Source organism: Cryptomeria japonica, unplaced genomic scaffold (genome assembly GCF_030272615.1).
Source record: "Cryptomeria japonica unplaced genomic scaffold, Sugi_1.0 HiC_scaffold_475, whole genome shotgun sequence".
In the NCBI taxonomy this organism is placed as follows: domain Eukaryota; kingdom Viridiplantae; phylum Streptophyta; class Pinopsida; order Cupressales; family Cupressaceae; genus Cryptomeria; species Cryptomeria japonica.
Window position 1 is genome coordinate 27,747 of NW_026729295.1, and position 13,873 is coordinate 41,619.

The following is a 13,873-nucleotide window of genomic DNA, read 5'->3' on the forward strand; positions in this document are numbered from 1 at the left end:
CCATAGACACAAACACTCAAACACAAACACTAAATAGATCATTACAAGCATGGTTGGAAAATTAAAAGGAAATGAAAGATAAACCATGACAAAGCGACCTATCGCCTCCTAAGAGATGCGAGTATGGATTTTTTATCAGATCTGGAAAAGCAATCCCAGTGACTTGACTACACATAGATGTAGGATTTGAAATGATAATGATATGCAAGCTAGATGATATTGATTATGTTAAATTGATCCAAGAGACTAATTAAGCTAATGATATGCATGATTTAAGCTACGATGATGAGGCAATTAAGCTAGAAAAGAGATTGATTAAGTTACATGATTGAACAATTATGCTAGAAAAGATCAAATTAAACTAGATCTAAGATGCAATTGCCTATAATAACAATGCTCAAATGATATGATAGAATGGATATGCCTATAGTAACAATGCCTAAACTGATATGAGATGGGATCCTTTGTGCTCCAAAATTGGGGATATTTATAGGATTTTCAAGGTGAGGGGTGAGGTGGCAAGAATCAATGGTCAAGATTGATCCTGAAGATATGAAGGGTGAAATTGGAGGAGGTTAGAGAAGATGTTGGAGGAAGGAACACATATCATCTCTGGGGTGACAAGTGTCAAGGAGCCTTGCTCATAAGATGACAAGTGTCCAAGAAAGGAGACATGTACCATGCTTTTAATTAGGGGACTAGAAGAAATGAATTAGATGGGAGGAGGATTAATTAATTTGAATTAATTAATCAAAGGGAGCTATTGAAATGGACCTATCAAATAAATCCTTAGATTTATTAATAAGTAGATGAAAGGGAGAATTTAATCAAAATGCTAATGAATTCAATTAAATTAGGAAGGGAGATTAATTAAATAATTGCTTATTTAATTAATTATCTTTAGAGCATTTTTTCGGTGTATACAATTTTCACCCTTATGTGATATAATTATTATTGTTGGTATTCTCATGTTTTTATGTGTATTTATGTGAGCACAATTATGATGCAAGTATATTTTATGTTTGATGGGAGTAAATAATTATTAAATAAATAAAATGTATTTTTGGTGGGAGTTGGTTGTAATTTATGGAATTAGCTGATAAATTATTGAAATTCATTTATTTTTTCCCTTGATTTTGGGGGAGAGTTTTTGGCTGCAACCTTTTGTTGGAAATTTTGGAGGAGAGTTTTGGTGTGAAATTTGGGTGAACTCTTGCAATTTTGGACTATATTTCACCCAAAATATAGAGAATAGAGTTCACATATGAATATATGTTTTAGGTTTCTATAAAAATTCTCCTATCATGTTCAATTCTAATGATATTGATTTTTATTGTCACATTGTCTATGTTTTTTCCATCAAGCTAATATTATTTGAAAAATACCTTGATAGCCAAAAAGATTCAAACATGGAGATGAATTCTCTAATTATGCTAGGTGATTGCAATATGCTAGGATGATGGTGAGTAGCTATGCCAGATTCCTTGTTTGATTTCATAATATTAGTGCAAACACAAATTTATTAGCCAATGCTAAGAAATAAAAAATTGTTGCTATTTGATAATTATAATAAATAAAACTTCTTTTAGTACATTAACATGAAATAAATTTTTGAATATTTGGGCATAGTTGATATAGGACCAAAGTGTAAGATTGGCAAAATGAGCTAAAAATTTGGTTTCTATCTTCCAATTAAAAAGGATAAAGATTGAAAATATGAGAACAAGAAAACATTTATGAACATGACCTACATTAGACAATCAAACTAGATCTATGTTTGGAATAATTTGATAATGGATAAGGGTTGTCATAATGATTATAATCAGTTCGAAAATCCATTAAAATAAGATTAAATGTGTACATAGTTAGTCAAAATTTGCATCTAAAAAATTATAACAATAATTCAAAATAATAATATAAATATTTCATAAGACTTATGGTGAGATTTTTCCAAGATCAAGAGCTCAATGAAAAGTAAAATAGAGAGAGACAAAATAGATGATAGGAATAAACTATATTCTATCAAGATGAAAATACTAATCAACTGGATCATCAAATGTTACATACAATGAATATGAGCTTCCTTCTATAGGAAAGGCTATATGGATATGCAAGTACACAAAAATGACATGTGGCTCAATGAGAAACAAGGGTAGGTAGGAAAGAGGTGTGGTAGGAAGGAGAAATAATAAAATAGTCCACATGAGGTGGATCACCCATTGAATGTGGAATGTAACAACAAGACCACAAAAGGTAGAAATTATCCTACACATACTATCCCACTGTGTCATAAGCAACCAAGTGTCTCATACCCAAACTACTATGATATGCATGTCCTAAGTAGACTTAAGTAAGGTGTAATAATATGCAACATGAATAAATAATTACACCAACACCCCTCCTTAAGTGCAACTTAGGGGAATGCACTTAAGTCTATAATGAAACTAGGAAATGCAATATAGGTCTTGGCTACAAGGCCATGTTAGTTACCCATGTACAAATAAAAAATGCATGTAAACCAATGCAATGAAATCTCTCACAAAGTGGGGAAAGAGAGAAAAACCCAATGGGAAAAACCCTCCCCCAAAAGAGAGATGAAAACTATACAAGAGAACTCTCATAGAAGTGTGAGAGGAATAAAATCCCATGTGAGGAAAAAGTCCCCCCATATGAGAGAAGAAGACAGACTAGGTAGCCCCCCCTCAATTTAGAATCTGAACCAATGATAGAAGCTTGATGATGAATGTAGAAACTTCTCCATGAACGTCGAACACCATTCCTCCACTTGGGAAGGAATAAAACCAAATGTGTATCCATGAAGTCTCCCCAATCATGAAGGGAAGATGTAGGAAAAAAAGTCATGATGAATGAAGTCTCTGAAAAATGCTCAAGTGTCCCCATATCGATGCTAAAAGTTACCCCCTCCAAAGGTGGTGAACTTCTCCACACTATTGAAAAAGGAAATCCAAGATCTAGTGAGATGAATGTAGAACAATATCCAAAGACTCACATGTCTCCTCTAAAGATAAAGTGACCACCTCCAACTATTGTACAAAAGTATCCACAATCGTATCAACTTCAAAAGAATGGTCATGTAGAGAGTGCACAAGAGGGTTGGAGTGTTCCCTCACAACAATCAAAGAAGGATAATCTTCATCAAAGAGAAGATGAATGTCATCAAAGATCTGTCTCCCAAATCTATAATGTAGGACTCCACAAATAAACCTGCAATGTCTATCAAGTAGTCATCCCAATCAACTGAAGATGGAAGACAAGAAATATCCCGTTGCACTAAATCACAAGGCAAAACTGTCACACCAGCTACATCATCAGGTGCAATAGGTGGTGTGATATCAAGAGGAGGAGATGAAATGCAAGACTCAAGAACAGGGTCACATGTGAGAATCCCCAAGTTCAGGTACCCAAAGTTCTCCTCAAAATCTGAATCATCATGTGAAGAATAAACCTCGTCAATAGGACCAAAATGTGAAAAGGAGTACAACCAAGATGCATGATCAACCACCCCAATCACAATTATAGCTCTAGTCTCCAAGTCTCTAATGATAACTGAATCAGGTGTGAACTCCACATTTTCTCAGTTGCCCCATGTGTGATTTGATAGATGGAAAGAAGATTGTTTGTCAAATGGGGTACACACAACACATCATTGAAGGATTTATCCCCAATGGAAATAGATCCTTTCCCAATCACATACATGTAGGTATGATTGTCCATCAAAATCTATGGCATGTGGGATGACTCAAATGAAGAGAACATAGACTGCGAAGATGCCATATGATGAGAAGCCCCTGAATATAGAAGTCATCTCTCTTAATAATAAATTTTAGTAGCACAAAGATCTTGTCCCTTTCCTTTATCTATCCCAAAAGCGTGATCCTTTCCTTTATCATTGGAAGAAGAAGCCAATGTAGACATTCTAGAAGGTAGGTTGATTTTGTTCTTTTCAAGAAGATTCTTCAACTCATCAATATCCTTCTTGTAACAATGATGTTCATCATGTTATAACTTCTTGTAATATACACAAAAAATATTGTCCTTATATGATTTCCTATTAGGTGATTCACCTTGTTTTGGAGAGGAGGATTGTGCTCCATCTTGTTGTGGTTTTGACTTAGGTTGCTTTTGATTCTTTCCTTTTCCTTGAGTGGCTTGATTCCCCTTATTAGTGACCAAAACTTGTGACTTTAAAGATTTGAGAATCCCCATCTTGGTCAAATTAGATTGCTCAAGTATCAAAATCTCCATGAATGAATCATATGAGGGAGAAGTGTATGAGGAACCTTGAGCTAACCTATGGGTGTGAAAGCTAGATACAAAGGCTGCATACTCTGATGGAAGCTTGTCCAACAAGTTATAAACCAATTGAGCATCCTTTTTGTCAATTCCACAATCCTTTAGCTTTTCTCTTAGATCATTTTCTTTTGTGATAAAATCTTTGATTGTATCAAAATCCTTGGGATCCAACATTGTGAGTTTACTATAAAGCTTGTATCCCTTAAGCTCATCAACTTGTCCATACAATTTATCATAAATATCCCAAGCCTCTTTAATTGTAGTACACTTATCAATGTAAAAAATGAGATCATCTAATATATATTTTCAAAACATTTCCTCGTAACTTTTTTATTTACTTATTAATAAAAAACTCGCAATATGGAATATACTCTATGCTCCAACTATGAATGCTTTCCCATTATTTTTAGTTGTTGCCTCTTAATTTTTTTTAATCGTTTTTCTTTTGTTTTCTATGAGAATTGTTATCATCATGTATGTGTAAAGGAATATATCTCAAATAACTCTTCTCACAAAAACATAGCGACTGCACAAAGATAGTTCTCTAATGAAAGTGCAAAAATAATTCAAAACTTGTTTTTTAGATAGATATATCTAAATGACAACATGTCAACCTTAATAAAAGTAAAAAATCTAATCAAAATTTTTCATTATGAAAGAGTCATATGCTAAATAAAATAGCTTTTAATTGATATGAAAGAGTCATATGTTATTATCATGAAAATAAAAATAAAAATATAACAATTATGTATCAAAATGACTAAAAGAATAACTATAAAATAACTCTTAAAGAAACAAAAATAGCTCTTCAAATGAGAGTGAAATAATAATTCTTAAATAAATTAATTAAATCTTAAGTTACAAAAATAATTAAAAAAATCACATTTCTTGGTTTTTGTTATATAGATATATTTAAATGAAAACAAGTCAACCTAAGGGTCATAAGTCTAATTGAATGCCCCGCCAGAAACCCTAAAGGAAAACAGTACATCTAGGCCACTAAAAGGGTGTAATAATATTTTTTTAAAAGATTAAGTTCATAATCATATCAATAGCATGTTTAACGACACAACGTAAGTCTAATGTATGATGTCCTAAGGGTTACCAACGAAGATTACTTCATAGACTTTATTGACGACATGGTTAATCCTATTGTACAGCTAATTAGGAAAATTAAATGCTTAAGATAAAATCTACACATACATCTAAATTCCATAGTGAAAGAATCAAAGTACTCCAATGCATTCATTTCCTATAGAACATATATACAAAAGATTAAAGCAACTGAATTAACATACATTCCAATGATTCCCTTTTTACAATATCCATAAATACATGGTCTCCAATAATACCACGGATTATAAAGTCACAATATCAAGGTTACATAAAAGTTGATACAATGACCACAAGCTCGCAACTGAACAATGATCACAAACATGAGCTGGTACATGAACCACGAACCCAGAAACACCAACGAAGCCCTTCCTTGCCTGAAGATACATTCCAGAACATCTGATGGGAAGTGGCACTACCACCCGACCATATGATCCTGAAATGGAACCACCCCACCATGCTAGGAGATAGTAGAAAACCCTCAAGCAAGGAAAGTAAGACAAGTACGAAAGATGTACAAGACTCTGTAAACATCCATGTGACTCAACTCAAAAACACTAGTGACTCTAAGGAGAGAGTATCATCTCATAGATTAAGATGGATACCATGGTACAACCTCCATAGGTCTCGGCCCCCATCCTGGGTTATCCTCGTAACCTCTCCCGAACCTCTGATTCCAACTAAGTCTCATGCGGACCCTACCAATCCTTTCGTTATGACAAGGTGGTAAGTTTGCCATTCCAGGCCTACTCGTAACATTATGAGCCCTGTACTAGAACTCATGTATGCACGAGGTAGATTATCTTAATTAATATTTATCTCACCCATCCCAAATCAATTATTAGGTTATCACTTTTTAACTGACTTTCAATGGGTTATCCTGTCATCCACTTCAGGCACGACCCCCGCTCGAAACCCACTCTCTCTCATAGGACACTGCTGGAAAGGATTATCTATGAGAACTCTATGGCGACACAAACAACCATACCTAATCTTGACATACCACAGGTGAGGGATACCCAATCACTAACCCAAGATTGACCATTTGGACAGAACACACAATGGCTCACATCAATAAGGTTTTACCAAGGAGATATAATAACATAGGGTACAATGACAACTCAACTAGAATTGCAATGAAATTTAAACTTGACTGAAAACATCATTTACACAAGATCCTAATACAGGCAATCTTTCCTTAAAATAGCCAAAATGCATAAATAGCTTTCAATTTAAGACTTCCAAAAAATAAGAATTACAACTATATTAATACACAATTTAATAATTCATAAACCTAATGTTTCATCTTCTCCTAGTTCAATTTTAGAGTTTCTCTCTGTATCCTCTGACTCTATTTCTAAAGGATTGAGTGATCTAATTTTCTAATAGTTTCACTAAGTTTAATCTACCAACTTTCATGAAATATATCATTAATGCATCTATACTTGCATGATCGTAATAAATTGATTGATATTGTGACTGTAACTATTTCATTAATATAAATCTAGATCATTCTTAATCTCTTAAATCCTTTCAACAAAACATACTAGATTTGAGTCTACCTCAAGAAATGTGATCCATGACTATTACAATCCTTGATAACTTCAAAATGTCTGCAATACGTCCAGGTTCCAATACTTTCCACCTAGGCACTCTTCTATCTCACGAGATCTCTATTCTGAGTCCTTACCCTTTCTATATTTTGAGAATTTCTCTGATAATAATAAAGTAATTAACACTCATTCAAGAGTGTAACCCCTAAGTTCGACACTAAATTGGAGATGATCATCATTGATCTTTTACGACTTGATCGTAAACACATCAAAATCTCCACTATTCCATTCTCCCTAATCTCTTGTCAGTCTTCTATGTTCTTGCTCTCTTTTTCTTTATTTCTCTCTACTCCAGCTTGCTATTTGCTATCTTGCTCTATATCTTTTCCTACCTTCTCTTCTTCATTCCATTCTCTAATCCTTTGTTGCCTCTCACCTCCTCCTTCTCTTCCAACTCAATGGTCTATATATAGTGTTGTTATCTACCCACTTTCCTACTTTCAGGCTATCTTTACTAGAGGTGGATTGATTCTAAGTGACACTACTCTAGATCTAATTGTATCATAACAATCCTAATCGTATTTGAACACTTATGTGTTCACCATGCAAATTATTTATTATCTATTTTGTGACACCAAACCTCTAAAGTTGTTAAGTTCATAATTATAGATTATCCATGAGTCTTTTAACTCCAAGACTAAGTCGACGTTACTAAAAATAACTTCCTAAAAACATGCAAGTTAAATAACTATCTTATACATGTTGATCATGGTGGATACGGGTGGGTTTACATGGGCTGGTGAACCACGTTACCTTCCAAGTTAATCCCTACATTAATTCCTACCTCTTCATTAATCCATACCACCACATATCTTAATGGACCTGGTTGCATAACGATCGGTGCCTCCCACCGTATTCGCTGCAACATGGGGTATGTATATTACGAAGGGAGGAGGGTGGTCGGTGGTAATACTGACCCCTCCCTTTAATTAAGGGGGTTGGTCGATATTACTATCGGCCACCCTAGTTATTGTTTAAATAACTTTCTTTAAACCCACCACTTTATTTTTATTTCAAATTTTTAGTTTTTTTTAATTTTAATTTTTATTATATTTTTAATATATAGTTAATGACCCTTTCATTAATATATATATATTTAAACATTAAGCTTTATTTAACAATTTAAGTATACATATATATATATATATATATATATATATATATATATATATATATATATATATATATATATATATATATATATATATATATATATATATATAAAATTAAAACAATATTCATAATTTATATAATGCAAATATTCATTAATACGTTCTATGGATAATCATGTTTGTAGCACAAGATGATGATCATATAAACTTAATTTAATTATTCTCCTCAAAACATATACGTATTTATGTGTATTTGATACAATCAGAGTTATTAACTACCATGTATATCTAACTTGCATCAATATGAAAACAAAATGATCCTTAATAAAGATGCATTTCTTTTTGTAGAAAGACAATAACCATTCGATATATAGTACGTTAGGTCATAAAATCCAAATTATTCAACTTATCATAAATCATATTAAATAATCAATATAATTACTCATAAATTATATTCACCTTCGAATATATATATATAAGTTTATAATTGATTCCTAATATTTAAAGTACATACAACTATAGTATAATTTTCAAAACCAAACATAGAACATAGTTTTGATAATTCACCTACTTCTACACGAAGGACGTTAAATCATAGAGTCACTATTTAATTCACATTATTAACAAATTTTCACCCTTCCAAGACACATAAAACATAACATGCAATAAATAAAATCACTAAACACACAAACTAAGCAAACCTCAAGCAACTACTCATAAAAGATCAAACAAAAAAATACGAAGGCCAAACAAACTAATAGGATGGCCAACTGACGACACTCACACGAGTCACACTGAGTAAAATAGGGTCAACTACTATCTCCTCCACTTCCATCAGAAAATATAAGGCACACTCAGACCTATGAAGCAAAGTGGAGACAATACCCCGTACCTACCCGGTACTTGTACCTGCAATATCCTGCATCACCAAACCACACATGCATATACAATATAGAAAACATGACATACACACCGATGAAGGAGAATCACGATGTTCCCCGTCTCACCAAAATGAGTGAAGGAAAATCGTCACCTTGCATCCAATACACTCGCAGACACACAACATATAATTCCACAATGCATATCTAAAGTAAAGTGTCAGTATGTAGCAATAATCCATAAAATGCCATAAATCACAAGTACTGAAATACTGCAAATAAATAATGCATCTCATATCCAGATAAAGCATGAAACAATGTCATATATGTTTGAATACAAATCATGGTAATGTATCCACTGAAAACAACCAATAAAATATGAGTCCAATGAGTTCAAACAAGTAGGGGTACTACATTCTCCCCCTCAAAACTAGGCTTACTCCTAGAAGCCTAAAATAAGTAAGAATGCAACTCTCTTATCTTCGCTGCATCCTGAATGCGCAATTGATGATATCTAAATTTCAGGTCAATCTTAAAAACACGTTGGCAATAGATATCGATTCTGGATGGTTACCTTATTCAGTTGTTGGTAATCAATTCATAACTGAAGAGAACCATCCTTCTTCTTCACGAAGATAATAGGCACACCCCAAGGAGAGACACTAGGACCAATGAATCCCTTGGCTAACAATTCCTCTAGCTGCAACTTCAACTCACTCAATCCTGAGTAGTCATACGATATGGGGCTCTTGAAATAGGCTCTGTACTAGGAACAAAATCAATGTGAAAGTCTATGTCTTGCTTTGGAGGAATACCAGGAATATCCAACGGAAACACATCAACATACTGTCGAAGAATAGGGTGACTATCAAGAGTGATTTCGCGACTCTCTGACTCATCCACGTCCTCAAGAGTAACTGCAAAAAGTGGACACCCTCTACGCATGCACCACTTAAGTTTCATAGTGGAGATCATACGTAGGGATATTGGTCTCTTAACTCCAACAATCTCCACTTTATTACCAAGGTCATCTAAACACTCCACTATCTTCTTGCAATAGTCTATGCAATCACTGTGGAAAGATATCCAATCCATTCCCAACACAATTCTATAAGCACCCAAAGGAATGACTCGAAGGTCAATTGAAACAACAATGGTTCCTAGGTCCGACTCACAACTGGGAACAAAGGCATCTACAGAAACACGAACACCTATAGCCAACTCTACTGGCCACCTCCCCTAGTTTTCTTAGCCATGACCTAGCACTACAAAGAGAAAACATTTTAGATCTATGGCAAGGATAAACAAGGGAAACTCAAACATTAAGACCTAAGCAAAAAGGTCAAGTTGAATAGGCACACTACAAACCCAGAGTACTGAGTGTTGAAACTTAGGCTCTGATATCAAATGTAATGCCCCGATACAAACCCTAAAGGAAAACAGTACATCTAGGCCAATAAAAGGGCGTAAAAATTATTTTTTAAAGATTAAGTGCACAATCATATCAATAGCATGTTTAACGACACAGCAGAAGTCTAACGTATTATCTCCTAAGGGTTACCAATGAAGATTACTTCATAGAATTTATTGACATCACAGTTAATCCTACTGTATAGCTAATTAGGAAAATTAAATGCTTAAGATAAAATCTACACATACATCTAAATTCCATAGTGAAACAATCAAAGTACTCCAATGCATTCATTTCCTATAGAACATATATACAAAAGATTAAGGCAACTAAATTAACATACATTCCAATGATTCGCTTTTTACAATATCCATAAATACATGGTCTCCAATAATACCATGGATTACAAAGTTACAATATCAAGGTTGCATAAAAGTTGATACAATGACCACAAGGTCTCAACTGAACAATGATCACGAACATGAGCTAGTACATGAACCATGAACCCAGAAACACCAGCAAAGCCCTTCCTCGCCTGAAGATACATTCCAGACCATCCGATGGGAAGTGGCACTACCACCCGACCATGTGATCTTGAAATGGAACCACCCCACCGTGCTAGGAGATAGTAGAAAACCCTCAAGCAAGCAAAGTAAGACAAGTACGAAAGAACTACAAGACTCCACAAACATCCATGTGACTCAACTCACAAACATTAGTGACTCTAAGGAGAGAGTGTCATCACATAGCATAAGATGGATACCACGGTACAATGTCCATAGGTCCTGGCCCCCATCCTAGGTTATCTTGGTAACCTCTCCTGAATCTCCGGTTCCAAATAAGTCTCATGTGGACCTTACAAATCCCTTCGTGATGACAAGGTGATAATTTTTCCATTCTGGGCCTACTCGTAACATTATGAGCCTTGTACTAGCACTCACCTATGCATGAGGTACATTATCTTAATTAATATTTATCTCACCCATCCCAAATCAATTACTAGGTTATCACTTTTTAACTGACTTTCGATGGGTTATCCTGTCATCCACTTTGAGCATAGCGCCCACTCGAAAGCCACTCGCTCTCATAGGACACTACAGGAAAGGTCTCTCTATGAGTACTCTATGGCGACACAGACAACCATACTTAATGCTGACATACCATAGGTGAAGGATACATAATCACTAACCCAAGATTGACCATTTGGACAAAACACACAATGGCTCACATCAATAAGGTTTGACTAAGGAGATATAATAACATAGGACACAATGACAACTCAACCAGAATTGCAACAAAATTTAAACTTGACTGAAAATACCATTTACACAAGATCCCAATACAGGTAATCTTTCCTTAAAACAGTCAAAATGCATAAATAGCTTTCAATTTAAGACTTCTAGAAATTAAGAATTACAGCTATATTAATACACTATTTAATAAGTCATAAACCTAACGTTTCATCTTCTCCTAGTTTAATTTTATAGTTTCTCTCTCTATCCTCTAACACTGTTTCTAAAGGATTGGGTGATCTAATTTTCTAACAGTTTCACTAATTTTAAACTAGCAACTTTCATGAAATATATCATTAATGCATCTATACTTACATGATTGTAATAAATTGATTGATATTGTGACTCTAAATATTTCATAAATATAAATCTAGATCATTCTTAATCTCTTAAATCCTTTCAACAAAACATACTAGATTTGAGCCTACCTCAAGAAACACGATCCATGGCTATTATGATCCTTGATAACTTCAAATTGTTTGCAATACGTCTAGTTCCAATACTTTACACCTCGGTGCTCTACTATCTCAAAAGATCTCTATTCTGAGTCCTTACCCTTTCTATATTTTGAGAATTTCTCTGATAATAATAAAGTAATTAACACTCATTCAAGAGTGTAACCCCTAAGTTTGACACTAAATCGGAGATGATCATTTTTGATCTTTTACAACTTGATCGTAAACACATCAAAATATCCACTATTCCATTCTCCCTAATCTCTTGTCACTCTTCTACGTTCTTGCTCTCCTCTATCTTGCTCTCTTTTTCTTTATTTCTCTCTGCTCCAACTTTCTATTTGATATCTTCCTCTATATCTTTTCCTACCTTCTCTTCTTCATTCCATTCTCTAATCCTTTGTTGCCTCTCACCTCCTCCTTCTCCTCCAACTCAATGGTCTATATATAGTGTTGTCATCTACCCACTTTCCTACTTTCGGGCTATCTCTACTAGATGATACCACTTCAGATCTAATTGTATCATAACAATCCTAATTATATTTGAACACTTATGTGTTCACCATGAAAATTATTTATTATCTATTTTGTGACACCAAACCTTTAAAGTTGTTAAGTCTATAATTATAGATTATCGATGAGGCTTTCAACTCCAAGACTAAGTCGAGTTTACTAAAAATAACTTCCTAAAAACATGCAAGTTAAATAAATATCTTATACATGTTGATCATGGTGGATACGGGTGGGTTTACATGGGTTGGGGAACCATGTTACTTTCTAAGTTAATCCCTACATTAATTCCTACCCCTACATTAATCCCTACCACCACATATCTTAATGGACATGGTTGCATAATGATTGGTGCCTCCCACCGCGTTCGCTGCAACGTGGGGTATGGATATTAAAAAGGGAGGAGGGTGGTCGGTGGTAATACTGACCCCTCCCTTTAATTAAGGGAGGTGGTCGATATTACTATCGGCCACCCTAGTTATTATCTAAATAACTTTCTTTAAACCCACCATTTTATTTTTCTTTCAACTTTTTAGTTTTTTTTTAATTTCATTTTTATTATATTTTTAATATATAGTTAATGATCCTTTCATTAATATATATATCTAAACATTAATCTTTATTTAACAATTTAAGTATATATATGTGTATATATATATATATATATATATATATATATATATATATTTATTTTTATTAAAATAATATTCATAATTTATATAATGCGAATATTCATAAATACATTCTATGGATAATCATGTTTGTAGCATAAGATGATGATCGCATAAACTTAATTTAATTATTCTCCTCAAAACATATACGTATTTATGTGTATTTGATACAATCAAAGTTATTAACTACCATGTATATCTAACTTGCATCAATACAAAAACAAAATGATCCTTAATAAAGATGCATTTCTTTTTGTACAAAAGATAATAACCATTCGATATATAGTACGTTAGGTTGTAAAATCCAAATTATTCAACTTATCATAAATCATATTAAATAATCAATATAATTAGTCATAAACTATATTCACCTTTGAATATACATATATAAGTTTATAATTGATTCCTAAAATTTAAAATACGTACAACTATAGTATAATTTTGAAAACCAAACATAGAATATAGTTTCTATAATTCACATACTTCTACACGAAGGACGTTAAA